Raw genomic sequence first — 13,719 nt, 5'->3', positions numbered from 1 at the left:
GCTATCGTGTTGACATGGCAAAGACAAAAAATAATAATCATGACAATAGCTATGATGTTTTTCGACATGACTAAATTAAAAGATTTTGAATGAAGATGTGTGATGTGTTATGAACAAAATCCGCATTTAATAACTGATTATATATAGATTCATTGATGGAATTGTCACTAATTAGAAATTAACTAAATTCAAAATTGAAACGCTGTAGGCTAGCTATTGTGTTATCAAATGCTCACATAACAACACATTATTTATATTTTATAATGCAATTAGCTTGCTTATAAGTTATAATTAACTTGAATTAAATTATTAATAACTATGAATTAAATTTAAAGTTCAACTCTAATTTTAAAACATATCTTAATTAGAAGCATGATCCTAATTTTAAGCTGTTGCCTATTGTTAATGAAACTCATTCCAAATTATTGCAACATGTATTATTTAATAGGTAAAAATAGCTGGATAATTTGTTGGATATATCATTAATTCAAACATGTTATGTCCACGTCAAGTTTTATCGATTTTTGAAGTTTTATAAAATTAAAGGTTCCTATCCATAGAATGATTATAATTCATTTCGTATATCATGTCTTATTTTAAATTTAATCGTTGCAAGTTGCAACGTGTTAGAGCTTAGAAGATTAATTATGAAAAATAAAGTGAAGGCTAATTAAATGCAACTTCTTAGACATGTAAAAAAGATGAAAATGAGTATTTGTTGTATTTTATTTAGAAAGAATTTCAATTTCTGAATTCATTGTATAATCACATAGTCACTACATGCACATATAGCTAGCGTCATCTAACAATCGATGATTATGAGGCATTTCTTGCTAAACATCATTCCCCGAGTAAAAATTAAATTGATATTTTTTTATCACCAATAAAAAAAGTGATTGTTGGTGCATATTGTGATCGATAATATTGGGTGGCAATGGTTAGTAGTAGTAATAATAATAATAATAATGAGAGTAATAATTATTTTTGGCCATTATTGCACAAAAGTTCTAAACTTGAAACCAATTTTTGTCAAAATAATTGTCACTTGCTAATAATTAAGGCTCTAGCAAGTAATTATATGTTAAAGACTAGTCCTAGACGTGCTTTCATTGTTTGTAAGAAACTATGGAGAATTGAAGTAACATGTTGCTCCCGCTGAGTTTTTTTTGGGGCTGGGCATAATTTGTCCAAACCGAAAAAAACTGACCGAACTGATTGTTTTTTTAAATTTTGGTTTCGGTTTCTCGGTTAAATCGATAAATTTCGATTTTTTTAATTTTAAATTTTTAGTATATGGGTTCGATTTTTGTTTTTTTTAAAAGTTTTTTATTTCAGTTTAACCGAAAAACCGAATTTATACACTATGTAATTACTACATTATATTTTATATATTGAACTTTTAAGTTTTAAGAGTTAATATGAAATACCTAACTAAGCCCAACCCAACTACCCAAGTACCCAACAAAGCCCAATATGAAATACCCCTAAATCTTTAATGGGAAACTTACCTAAATATGCTATCCCTTAGGCCTTAACCTAATTCAGAAATCAGAATATTTGTGACTCCGTTCAGGCGTTGCGACTTGCGGCGGTTCCTTATGAAATTTGTGAGTTGTGACTGCTTTTTCGCCGGGAGATTCTGTGACTTGTGACTGCGTGAGAGTTTGAGACCGGAGACGTGAGTGAAGACTGAAGAACAGTCAGGATCGACGAGCACGAGACGTGAGTGAAGGCTGAAGACTGAAGCGTAAGTTCTTCGCCCTTCTGATTTCTGTCATCTGTGGCTGCGTGAGATCGACTGATCTTATTGCGATTATCACTGATTTTTGTTTCCTAATTCTCACTGATTGTTGTGTGGGTTCTAACTTCTAAGTTCTCACAAGTTACATCTTTTCTTCTTCTTTTTCACAGATGACAGAAATCAAATGTAAGATAAGTGAAAGTGGGGCTTCAAATGAAACCATATATAACATTCCATCTCCGAATGAAGTTGAAACTGACAATGAAGCTTCAAAGAAAAGAAAAGCCATGGAACCTAGGTCTGCTTGTTGGAAGCATTTTGAGAAATACGTCGATAAAGATGGAGCTATTAGAGCAAAATGTAACTACTGTGACAAGACATATGTTGCTGCTACAAAAGGTAATGGTACTTCGGCTATGAATAACCATATAACTAACAAGAAGTTTCCTAACATTCCCTCTGTTGTTGATTATGGTCAGAAATTAATAAATTTTTACCATCTTCAAAGGGAGAAAAGGAAGGGGTGATTAGCACTTGGAAATTTGATCAAGCACAAAGTAGAAAAACTTTAGTTCAAATGATAATTGTTGATGAGTTGCCATTTAGTATTGTTGAGAAGGAAGGTTTTAGGAATTTCATGAATGTTACAGTGCCACAATTTCATATTCCTTCTCGTAGAACTTTGACAAGAGATTGTTATGAAATTTATAGTAAAGAAAAAAAACTCATGAAGAAGTCTTTCAAAGAAGCACATCCAAAAGTTTGTCTTACAACAGATACTTGGACGTCGATTCAAAGAATCAACTACATGTGTCTAACAGCTCACTTTATAGATGGAAATTGGAATTTGCATAAAAGAATTATAAATTTTTGTCCTATTTCTAGTCATAAAGGTGATGATATGACAGCTTCCATTACTAATTGTATAATGCTAGCTCCAATAGTGTTACTGTTAAAGGAATACCTAAGCAACTCACTAATTGGGGAACCAACATAATGGAGGGTCAACATCTTCATGACGTCGATTCAAAGAATAACCTACATGTGTCTAACAGCTCACTTTATAGATAGAAATTGGAATTTGCATAAAAGAATTATAAATGTTTGTCCTATTTCTAGTCATAAAGGTGATGATATTACAGCTTCCATTACTAATTGTATAATGCTAGCTCCAATAGTGTTACTGTTAAAGGAATACCTAAGCAACTCACTAATTGGGGAACCAACATAATGGAGGGTCAACATCTTCATGTTAGGTGTATGGCACATATTCTTAATCTTATTGTGCAAGATGGATTGAAGAAAGTTGGTCAGTCAGTTAAGCGAGTGAGACAAGCCGTGAAATACATTAGACAAACTCCGACAAGAATCAACAAATTTATAGAATGTTGTGAATCCCAATTTATAACTTGTAGGAAATCATTATGTTTAGATGTTCCTACTAGGTGGAACTCTACATACTTGATGCTTGATACTGCATAACACTTTGAACTTGCATTTGAAAAATATCGTTTTTATGATATTGGGTTTCTTGATTATCTCCGTAACCATGATTGTTAAGATGGAACTAAAGCAGGTATCCTCACTAGTTTTGATTGGGAAAATGTGAGGTCGATGACTAAGTTTCTTGAAATATTTTATACACTTACTTTGAAGGTCTCTGGTTCAAAGTATGTTACAAATAATGTGCACTTTCTGGAAATTGCTGAGCTTGATCTTATTTTGAAAGAGATGACAGAAAATGAAGATTCTAATTTGAAGAATTGACAGAAATTATGAGAGACAAATTCAAAAATTATTGGGGTGAATCAGATAACATGAACAAAATGATTTTTATATCAGCTGCATTGGATCTTCGAAACAAGCTTGATTATGTTCGTTTTGCAATTGGTGATATGTTTGGAAAAGAAATTGGGGAGCCACCCACTTGCTGATGTAGTGAATAAATATATGAAAGCTTTGTTTGATCATTATGTTAAGAAATCAACAAAAGTCTCTTTATTTTCATCATCTTCATCTACTTCATCTGGGAACTCATCGAGAATATCTACTGTGAGTGGTGATGACAACTTTCGAACAAGAGGATTAATGAGAACGAAACAAAAATTTGTGAGGCATAAAGCAGTTAGTGGAAGTTCAAGTAGCAAATCAGAGTTGGGTAGATATCTTGCTGAAGATGTTGAGACAAAGACTGATGATTTTGATATATTAAAGTGGTGGAAGTTTAATGAGCCAAGATTTCCTATTCTTGCGGAGATGGCTCGTGACGTATTAGCATTTCTATTTCAAGTGTTGCATCTGAATGCGCATTTAGTACAGGAGGTTGTATTCTTGATCCTTTTAGGAGTTCACTGACTTCTAAAATAGTGCAAGCTCTTATTTCTCTTCAAGATTGGTATAGAAGTGAACCAATTCCAATTAATGTTGAGGAAGATCTAGAGTATCTTGAGCTACTTGAACTTGGTAAGAACTTTTGTGTTCATTATATCAAAAATAGTTTCTTATTTATGTAGCTTATATCTAACAAGTACATTCATATTTTTATAGATATGGTTCATAGTGGAAATGAATCTCGTATTGTGGATGTGTAGTTATAACTATCAAGCAGTATCCAGTAAGTAAGTTTAAATTTAAAATCTTTTTCTATTAGCATTCAAAACTTGTTTTTCTCTTTTTTCGTTGAGTTGTGTTTACTTTCTATCATATATTTAAAGAGTTCCATTTCTCTCAGGCATATTTATTGTATGGATGTCATTATTGTGAACTGATCAAGTTGGAATGTTGCTGACTTGCTGTTGTTGTAATGTTGTTGGACTGCAATGAAATGCACACAATGAATACCTACTTTCTTCGAACTGCAGTGTTGTTGGTTCTTGTTTTGACTGTTATTGATGTCTAAATTTTAATGCTCTGTGCAGTAGTGCAAGTGTGCAATGTGCAATGTGCAATTGTGCAATTGTGCACAGTGGTTTTGGCTGAAGCGTGATTGAAGACTTGGTTTTGACTTGTTACACTTAGCTGCAAAATAGTCTTTATTGTGATTTGTGGCAGTAAAATACTATTGGTTTCTTAGTATGTTGTATTTTTATCAATTGCCTTGAGCATATTCTTGGAGCTTAAAATAGTTTGTTGGCTGGTTAAAGCTTAAAAATAGTATATGTAGCGTGTTACTGTTACTGATCAGATCAGCATTTTATATATATAAAAACTGAAAAAATTAACCGAACTGAATCGAACCGAAATTGTAGAAACCGAACTGAATTGAATTTATTTCAATTCAGTTTCAGTTTGTATTTTTTTCAAATCGAAATATGAAAATCGAACCGAACAAACTGAATGTCCAGTCCTATTTTTTTACTTATCACGATTTGCTTTATAAGAGTTAATTTAACTAACTTTCGAAGTTAAACTAAATTAAAATAATATGATAGATGATAACTATATGAAAAATACAACAAGTGGCAATCTTTTTTTCTATCAATACGTGGAAACATAAATCTTAAAATTTTAATCGAAGTTCATATAATCTGACTCTCAAAAAGCAAAATGTGACAAATAAAAAGAATCACAAATGGGGTAATTTTTTGAAAAAATCGACATGCAAAAATAAGATCTTAGCTAATTCAGCTGTCATTCTTGAAATATATTTTAGGGTAGGTCAAGTATCAATTACTTTAAAATGTTTAAAAAAATATTGCATTCGATAAGTACAATGAGAGCTAGATTGCTTACTGCTTATTTGTTTGGTACTCGTTTTGGGGTCGTTTGATCTCAACTTTATCACGAACAATAACAAATGATTTTTGTTGTGAAGCAAAAAAGATCTATTGCTAATTCTGTTTAATTTCGCGATCGATTATCAAAAGTTCAATATTTAGTGGCGAGTTAATTACTGATTCCTTCTTTATAATTTGTAATGTTCATATGTCCTAAATAATGTTTTTTATCAAGATGACTTCATTCCTATGAATGAACTAGAGACCTTAGAAATATATCTTTTTTGAGCAAAAATAACTAAATTAGGCTTAACTCGTAACTGAATTTCTAACTCTCTTAGAGAATTAGAAAAGGAAGTAACAATATAAAATTATAGTAAAGAGTCAGTAGAACTAATATAAGTTTAAATACATTTTTTATGTATATAGTTGGTAATATGAAACAAACACGCGCGCGCAGGCACGCACGCGCGCACGCATGGACACACATACACACACACCCACACACACCCACACACCCACACACACACGCACACGCACACGCACACGCAAACGCACACGCACACGCACACGCACACGCACACGCGCACGCGCACACGCACACGCACACGCGCGCACACACACACACACGCACACACACTAGTTATCAAGCATACCTCAATTATAAATTGTTTTCTTTCCATATATATACTATGATTACATTTCAAGTAGAAAAACGAGACAATTCAAAGTAAAAACCGGCAATAAAAGATATTTCATACTCCCTCCGTTTAAAAATGAATGACCTAGTTTGACTTGGAACAGAGTTTAACAAAAGAAAGAAGACTTTTTAATCTTGTGGTTCTAAATTAAAGTTATGTCAAATTTATCAAAATGCCTTTTAATCTTGTGGTCTTAAACATGCCACGTGGAAAGTTAAAGTTAAAGTGTTGCCAAAAAAAAAGAAAGGGGTCATTCTTTTTAAAACAGATTAAAAAGGAAATAGTACATTCTTTTTGAAACGGAGGGAGTACAAAAAAACTCGAAAAATGTGATATTTCTAGGGGCACCTTTCATCCAATCCAATCAAAGATGTGACTTTCATATTCAATACTAAGAACTACTATACTAAAAGGGGGAGAAATACAATTCTACAACACCAAATATGTAAAGATTAGGATGGCCATATAATAGAGATAGATACGGATGATCAAGCACCAAAGAACAAAACCATAATGCGTTATCGAGGCTTATTTATGGCACGAATAAGCCGTGAGGATCTTGAAAGCTTAGGGAGGGTGTTTCACCTCACTTAAGCTCTGAGGTTCAGTGTATGCGTGGCGAGTTAAGGTGTGTGCCCATTGCCCATGAGGGTTATTTTGAATAAAGGGCCACCAACCAATAAATATAACCAGCAAAAGAAATTACTTTTTTTTCTTGCATTACATGTATACTGTACTTTTTTGTTCAGTGCGCCTTTTTTTTACTAAAGCCTACACTTCAATTGCACTTAAAGCCCCAATAGACCTGAAACGTTTTTAAAAAGTTTTTCACCTTCAAATGAAGAAGGAAATGACACTAGAAAATTGATTCCAATGTCCTTGAGTACCAACCTCCTCCTCCTTAATTTTAGATATTCTGGGGTGTCTTTAGGACCCTAAATACAACCAAGAAAACCCACACAAAATAATACATGTACAACTAAAAAAAGAAGCAATCTAGAAATGGTTGAACCTAGAGCATTGGCCTATGGAGAAAGAATATTTTGCAAGGAAATCAATTTGTCCAGAGCGACAAGAGAATAAGGAAAGTACAGTATGAGTACACAAACATCATTGTATTTTATGACATCAAGCAAAATAAAGCATAAAGAAGTGTAAAGAATGAATTAAAGAAAAAGAAAGGCATCTCAAACTGCAAAAGAATTAGGTTGAATGAAAAAGGAAAATCATGTATCCAAAATGCGGAAGAGATCCTTTCCTCTTTCATTTATTTAAAGCACTACCTGCAATCCTTCTCTCTAGATTATGGTTTAGCGATAGCCACAAGCATTCTCGATTAGATTGTTCCCAATCTTTCCCCTTTTTCATTCATTTTTCTATCTGAGAGATGGAGAATACAGTAAATGAATTTCACAACTTGAGATTTGTAGATAGCAAATTCAGAAGTCACTAACTTGGATTTTGAATTATGATTTATTTACCGTAATTTCTTGGAAACTCTGATGTGTCATCTTTAGGAATTCTACAGTTAAATGGTTAAGGTTAAAATCAAATCATTCTCCTTCCAATCTGCACCTCCAGAAACGTTTAAGAAACGCTCTCCTCCCTTCTAATCTGATCTGTTTCTCTTTGTATCTTTTGACATTCTCCTTCTTTAACCAAAATCTATCGAAACACATCTAACTCTATCACGACCCAAAAATGGACCTGACGATACTTGTCTATTCCCACCAAGACAAGTCAGCGTCAATCCAATGAAAGTGAAAGAACAAGATAAAGCAGAAATATAAAGTAAGAAAAAGATAAAGCGGAAAACTTATTCATTCTACTAACACCCGAAACCTAGTCGTCATGTGTACAAGCCACTAATACATTAGTGTTGAATTAAGAAATAAGTACAAGTCTTAATTTTTGTTTCTCAAATAGAATAAAGCATAAAATAAAGGGAAAAGAGGGCCCACTGGTATGAAAAATAGCTAGCTCTCAAGTCCTTCAACAAGCCTCGAAAAGTAGGAACAAGAGGATGATTACATAGTACCGGGATAGAAACCTACAAAAGTGTAGAAACAATGAGTGAGTACCAACAACACGGTACCCATTAAACAACATAATTAAAGAATCAACGTAGTTAGTATATGAATACTCATTTCATCCCAACCAAACCTCCTCAACTAGAACCTGCAGATAAATCAGTCCAACCTAACAATTATACAATATACGTCTCACAAGCTTAACAGTCATAATTCAACACGCATTAAGTCAATCTAAAAATCAAATAGATCAATCATAGTGCATCAATCACAGTTATCAAGTAAGTCACACATAAGCATCAAAATACAATAATCAATCTCTCACCGGAACCATTTCCCATAGTCACAACATCACTAGCCTAAAACATTTTCATCGACTTTATATCAAATCAGTGACTGGAACTGTTAGGTTGTGGAACCTGATTAATATTTGATGTACTGTCATATATTAATGTTTACGCGGTTATTGATTCTCCATTTATTCTCTGTAACCAAAAATACTCTGATTTATTAATATATATATATGCCCCACCGCCGTGGAAGTTTACTCACGGGGTGTTACCACAAAATATTGGTTTCTCTGTTTCTCTCTCTAGATATCTCATCTCATTCTCTCTAAAGTTTTTGTGTTCTTTATTCATCAAGTGTGTGTGTGTGGATTCGATCCTAACAACTGGTATCAGAGCTAAGGAGATTCAACACGATCACTGAAGATGGATAGTTCGAATCTTGGAATCGAGAACTTTGATGGATCCGATTTCAATTTCTGGAAGATGCAGATCGAAGATTATCTGTACCAGAAAGATCTTCACGAACCGTTGACCGGGGTGAAGCCGGGATCCATGACGGAGGAGAAGTGGAAACTCAAGGATCGCCAGGCTCTAGGGTTGATCCGGTTGACATTGTCAAGAAATGTGGCGTTCAACATCGTGAAGGAGAAGACTATGTCTGGTTTGTTAAAGGAACTGTCAAACATGTATGAAAAACCATCGGCAATGAACAAGGTATATTTGATGCGTAGATTGTTCAATTTAAAGATGTCTGGGAATGGATCCGTTTTTGATCATATAAACGAGTTCAATATGATTGTGAGTCAACTCAATTCTGTGGATATTAATTTCGAAGATGAAATTAAGGCGTTGATTTTGATGTCATCTCTGCCCGAGTCTTGGGATACTATTGTTGCTGCGATTAGCAGTTCCCGTGGATATGAGAAACTGAAGTTTGATGAAATCCGTGATGTTGTTCTTAGCAAAAGTATTCGCAAACGAGAAGTGGGAGATTCATCGGGCAGTGCTATCAGCGTTTACCGAAGGGAGAAGTATGACGAAAGGCCAAAATCAACATGGTAGATCAAAATCAAAGAATTGAGGAAAATCCCCGAACAGATCAAACGTGACTTGTTGGAACTGCGGAGAAAAAGAGCACTTTTGGACGAGCTATACAAAGCCAAAGAAGAAACAGAATAAAAAATTTGGAGATGACAATGATTCTGTAAATTCAGCAGAGGACATTGGGGATGCTATAATCCTTAGTGTGAACAGCCCGATTGAATCACGGATTTTGGATTCTGGTGCATCTTTCCATTCGTTTCCAAGCAAGGAGTTATTCCAAAATTTCAAATCTGGAAATTTTGGAAAGGTATATCTTGCTGACAATAAAGCCTTAGAGATTGAAGGAAAGAGGGATGTTTGCATAAAGACCACCTCGGGAAACCAGTGGACATTGGAGGATGTTAAATATATTCCTAGGATCAAGAAAAATATGATCTCTGTTGGTCAGTTGGATAGCACGGGATATGCAGCAGAGTTTGGGAAAGGTTCATGGAAGATTGTGAAAAGTGCTATGGTAGTAGCTCGTGGCACCAAATCTGGAACCTTGTACACCACTACAGGGTGTATTAACATGGCCATTGTTACTGAAGGTGCTTTCGGTTCATATCTGTGGCAAAACAGACTTGGACACATGAGTGCTAAAGGAATGAAGAGTAAGCTTCACAAAGACTCCTAAAGAGCCAAAGAAAGTGCGGTTGGAAATGGTCCATACAGATGTTTGGGGACCATCTCCAGTATCATCACTTGGAGGATCCAGATTCTATGTTATCTTCATTGATGATTCCAGTAGGAAGGTATGGGTTTACTTCTTGAAGCATAAGTCAGATGTGTTTGCAACTTTCAAGAAGTGGAAAGCTGAAGTTGAGAATCAGACCGGTTTGAAAGTCAAATGCCTAAGGTCTGATAATGGAGGAGAGTATGACAAATCAGAGTTCAAGGCATTCTGTGCAGCTGAGGGAATCAGATTGATGAGAATAGTTCCTGGTAAGGCAAGGCAGAATGGAATTGCTGAGAGGATGAACAGAACATTGAATGAGCGTGCAAGGAGTATGAGGATACACTATGGGCTGCCCACAACATTTTGGGCGGATTCTGTGAGCACAACTACATACTTGATCAACAGGGGACCCTCAGTTCCTTTAGGGTTCAAGATTCCAGAGGAGGTGCGGACAGGAAAAGAACTCAAGTACTCACACTTTAGGACTTTTGGTTGCACTGCTTATGTTCATGTTAATCCAGAAAAGAGAGACAAGCTTTATGCCAAGGCTGTGAAGTGTTACTTCATAGGCTATGGTTCTGATTTGTTTGGTTACAGGTTTTGGGATGACAAGAACAGAAAGATCCTGAGACATTGTGATGTGACATTTGATGAGTCTGTCCTGTACAAGGACAGAGTGCAGAAGGTTCTAGAGATTACAAAGCAAGTGGGAGTTGAGGTTGAGTTGGAGAAGAGTAACCCCTGAGATGTCGAAGCAGATTTTCAACCAACTCCTACTGAAGAATCTTAAGTGGAGCATGTTATACCTGAGCAGGTGTTATGGAGATCATCCAGAACCATCAGGGCACCAGATAGGTATTCACCTTCATTACACTATCTATTGCTGACTGATGAGGGGGAACCAGAGTCTTTTGATGGCCCTACAGGTGGAGGATTCGATCAAGTGGGAGCAAGCCATGGATGGTGAGATGAAGTCACTTGAGAAGAACGACACATGGGTGTTGACTGAGTTACCTGCAGAGAAGAGAGCTTTGGTGAACAAGTGGGTGTTCAGAATCAAGACTGAACCAGATGGCAAAAGAAGGTTCAAGGCTCGTTTAGTGGTTAAAGGATATTCACAAAGGAAAGGTATTGATTATGCTGAAATATTCTCTCCTGTTGTGAAGTTAACCTCTATTCAAATTCTGTTGAGTATTATTGCTTCAGAGAATTTGCATCTAGAACAAATGGATGTAAAAACATCATTTTTACATGGATATCTCGACAAAAAAATCTATATGCAGCAACCGGAACGATTTGTGGTTCCAGGCAAGGAACACATGGTGTGCAAGCTCACCAGGAGCTTGTATGGAATAAAGCAAGCACCAAGGCAGTGGTACAAGAAGTTTGACTCCTTCATGACCAAGAGTGGATTCTGCAAAGCTGAAAAGGATCTGTGTTGTTACTTCAAGAAATACACTGATTCATATGTCTTTCTACTCTTGTATGTAGATGATATGTTGATTGCAGGATCTAGTATGAAGGAGATTAACAATCTGAAGACAAGGTTGCTTGTAGCGTTTGAGATGAAAGATTTGGGTCCAGCGAAGCAGATTTTGGGGATGAGGATTTCTCGGCATAGATCTGCTTGCACTTTAAATCTATCTCAGGAGTTGTACACTGAGAATGTATTGAGCAGATTCAGGGTTAATGATGCTAAACCCAGGACTACTCCATTCGTAAATAACTTTAAATTGTCAAAGGGGCAGTCACCCAAGACAGCCGAGGAGCGTGAGCATATGGCACTTGTTCCATATGCTTCAGTAGTTGGGAGTTTGATGTATGCTACGGTCTCCACTAGACCTGATATAGCACATGCAGTAACTTGTTAGCAGGTACATGGCAAACCCGGGGAAAGAGCATTGGGAAGCTATGAAGTGGCTTCTGAGATATATGAGAGGTACATCCAGTACTTCACTATGTTTTGGCAAAGCCAAGGTGACTCTACAGGGTTTTGTGGATGCTGATCTTGGTGGGGATGTTGACTCAAGAAAGAGTACATCCGGGTACATTTACACCATAGGTGGAACAGCAGTGAGCTGGATGTCCAGGCTTCAAAACTGTGTTTCTCTTTCATCTACTGAAGCTGAGTATGTGGCAATAGCTGAAGCTGAGAAATAGATGATATGGCTGGCAGATTATCTGGAGGAATTGGGCAGGAAGAAGAGCGAGAAGATGCTTTACTCAGATAGCCAGAGTGCCATACAATTGGTGAAAAATCCAGTCTATCATTCGAAGACAAAGCACATCAGAAGGCGGTACCATTTCACTCGCAGGGCAGTAGAGGATGGTGATATGTGCTTGGAGAAGATAGAGGGTGCAAAGAACCAGACAGACATGTTGACGAAATGTGTTGATGTTGGGAAACTGGGGTTATGCAATACCTCGGGTGATCTTCTGTAGTTGTTGCTACAGATGTTGCGGTGCGGTAAAGATGTTGATAATGAAGAGATTTTTTTTGAGAATGTATTTTTTGGATGACTGAATCAGTCTCCAAGTGGGAGAATTGTTAGGTTATGGAGCCTGATTAATATTTGATGTACTGTCATCTATTAATGCTTACGCGGTTATTTATTCTCTGTAACCAAAAATACTCTGATTTACAAAAATATATATACCCCACCGCCGTGGATGTTTGCTCACGGGGTGTTACCAAGAAATATTGGTTTCTCTCTTTCTCTCTCTAGATCTCTCATCTCATTCTCTCTAAAGTTCTTGTGTTCTTTATTCATCAAGTGTGTGTGTGTGGATTCGATCCTAACAGGAACCATTTCCCATCGAATTTATAACACTTGCCGAAGATGACCTTGGTATCATAAACTTGTCGGCAATGACCTCATGTCACGACCTAAAGTACACCCTAGACATTACATGACGTATAAGGACCCAAGATACCCTACACAAGCCACTTGACATATATAAACACAACATAATAGAGAAAAGCAAGAAATCTCATAGGAAGTAAAGAGTATGGCATATAAGCGGAAGTATATCAAGGTCTAAATAAGTCATCCGTTACATCAAAAGACTGGTCGGTATGTAATACACACACCATATACAAAGTCTAAAAACTCAAGACATAATGAAAGCAATAAAAGTGACATCATCCTTGAAGTATAAGGACTCAACAAGTATTCAAGTCTCTAATCAAATCCCCATCCACGAATGATAGGAGAGAAATCGTCAAATCCTATATTAATGAAAAAATACCGGCACAAGTATGCATTAGAAAATGAAATGTACTAAGTATGAGGAAATATAATAAAACGTAAGGCATGATCATAAGGGAACATAATGGAATACATGATGTGCATGGCCAAGCTAACATAGTAAAAACCTTTAAATCGAATCATAATCATAAACATGGTCAATGCATCTTGATATCATAGGAGAAAGCCTAGCGTCATAGAACATTTGAAAGCAACTTAGTTCATTTTGTG

At 35.9% G+C, this 13,719-nt stretch overlaps 1 pseudogene; it reads left to right on the top strand.

Moving 5' to 3' along the window:
• The first annotated feature begins 1,523 nt into the window (after positions 1-1,523).
• LOC107002438 lies at positions 1,524-4,911 on the top strand (annotated as a pseudogene).
• The last annotated feature ends 8,808 nt before the right edge of the window (positions 4,912-13,719 follow it).

The sequence above is a fragment of the Solanum pennellii genome, chromosome 10 (genome assembly GCF_001406875.1).
Source record: "Solanum pennellii chromosome 10, SPENNV200".
NCBI lineage: Eukaryota > Viridiplantae > Streptophyta > Magnoliopsida > Solanales > Solanaceae > Solanum > Solanum pennellii.
This window is presented reverse-complemented; position numbering and strand designations above follow the sequence as displayed.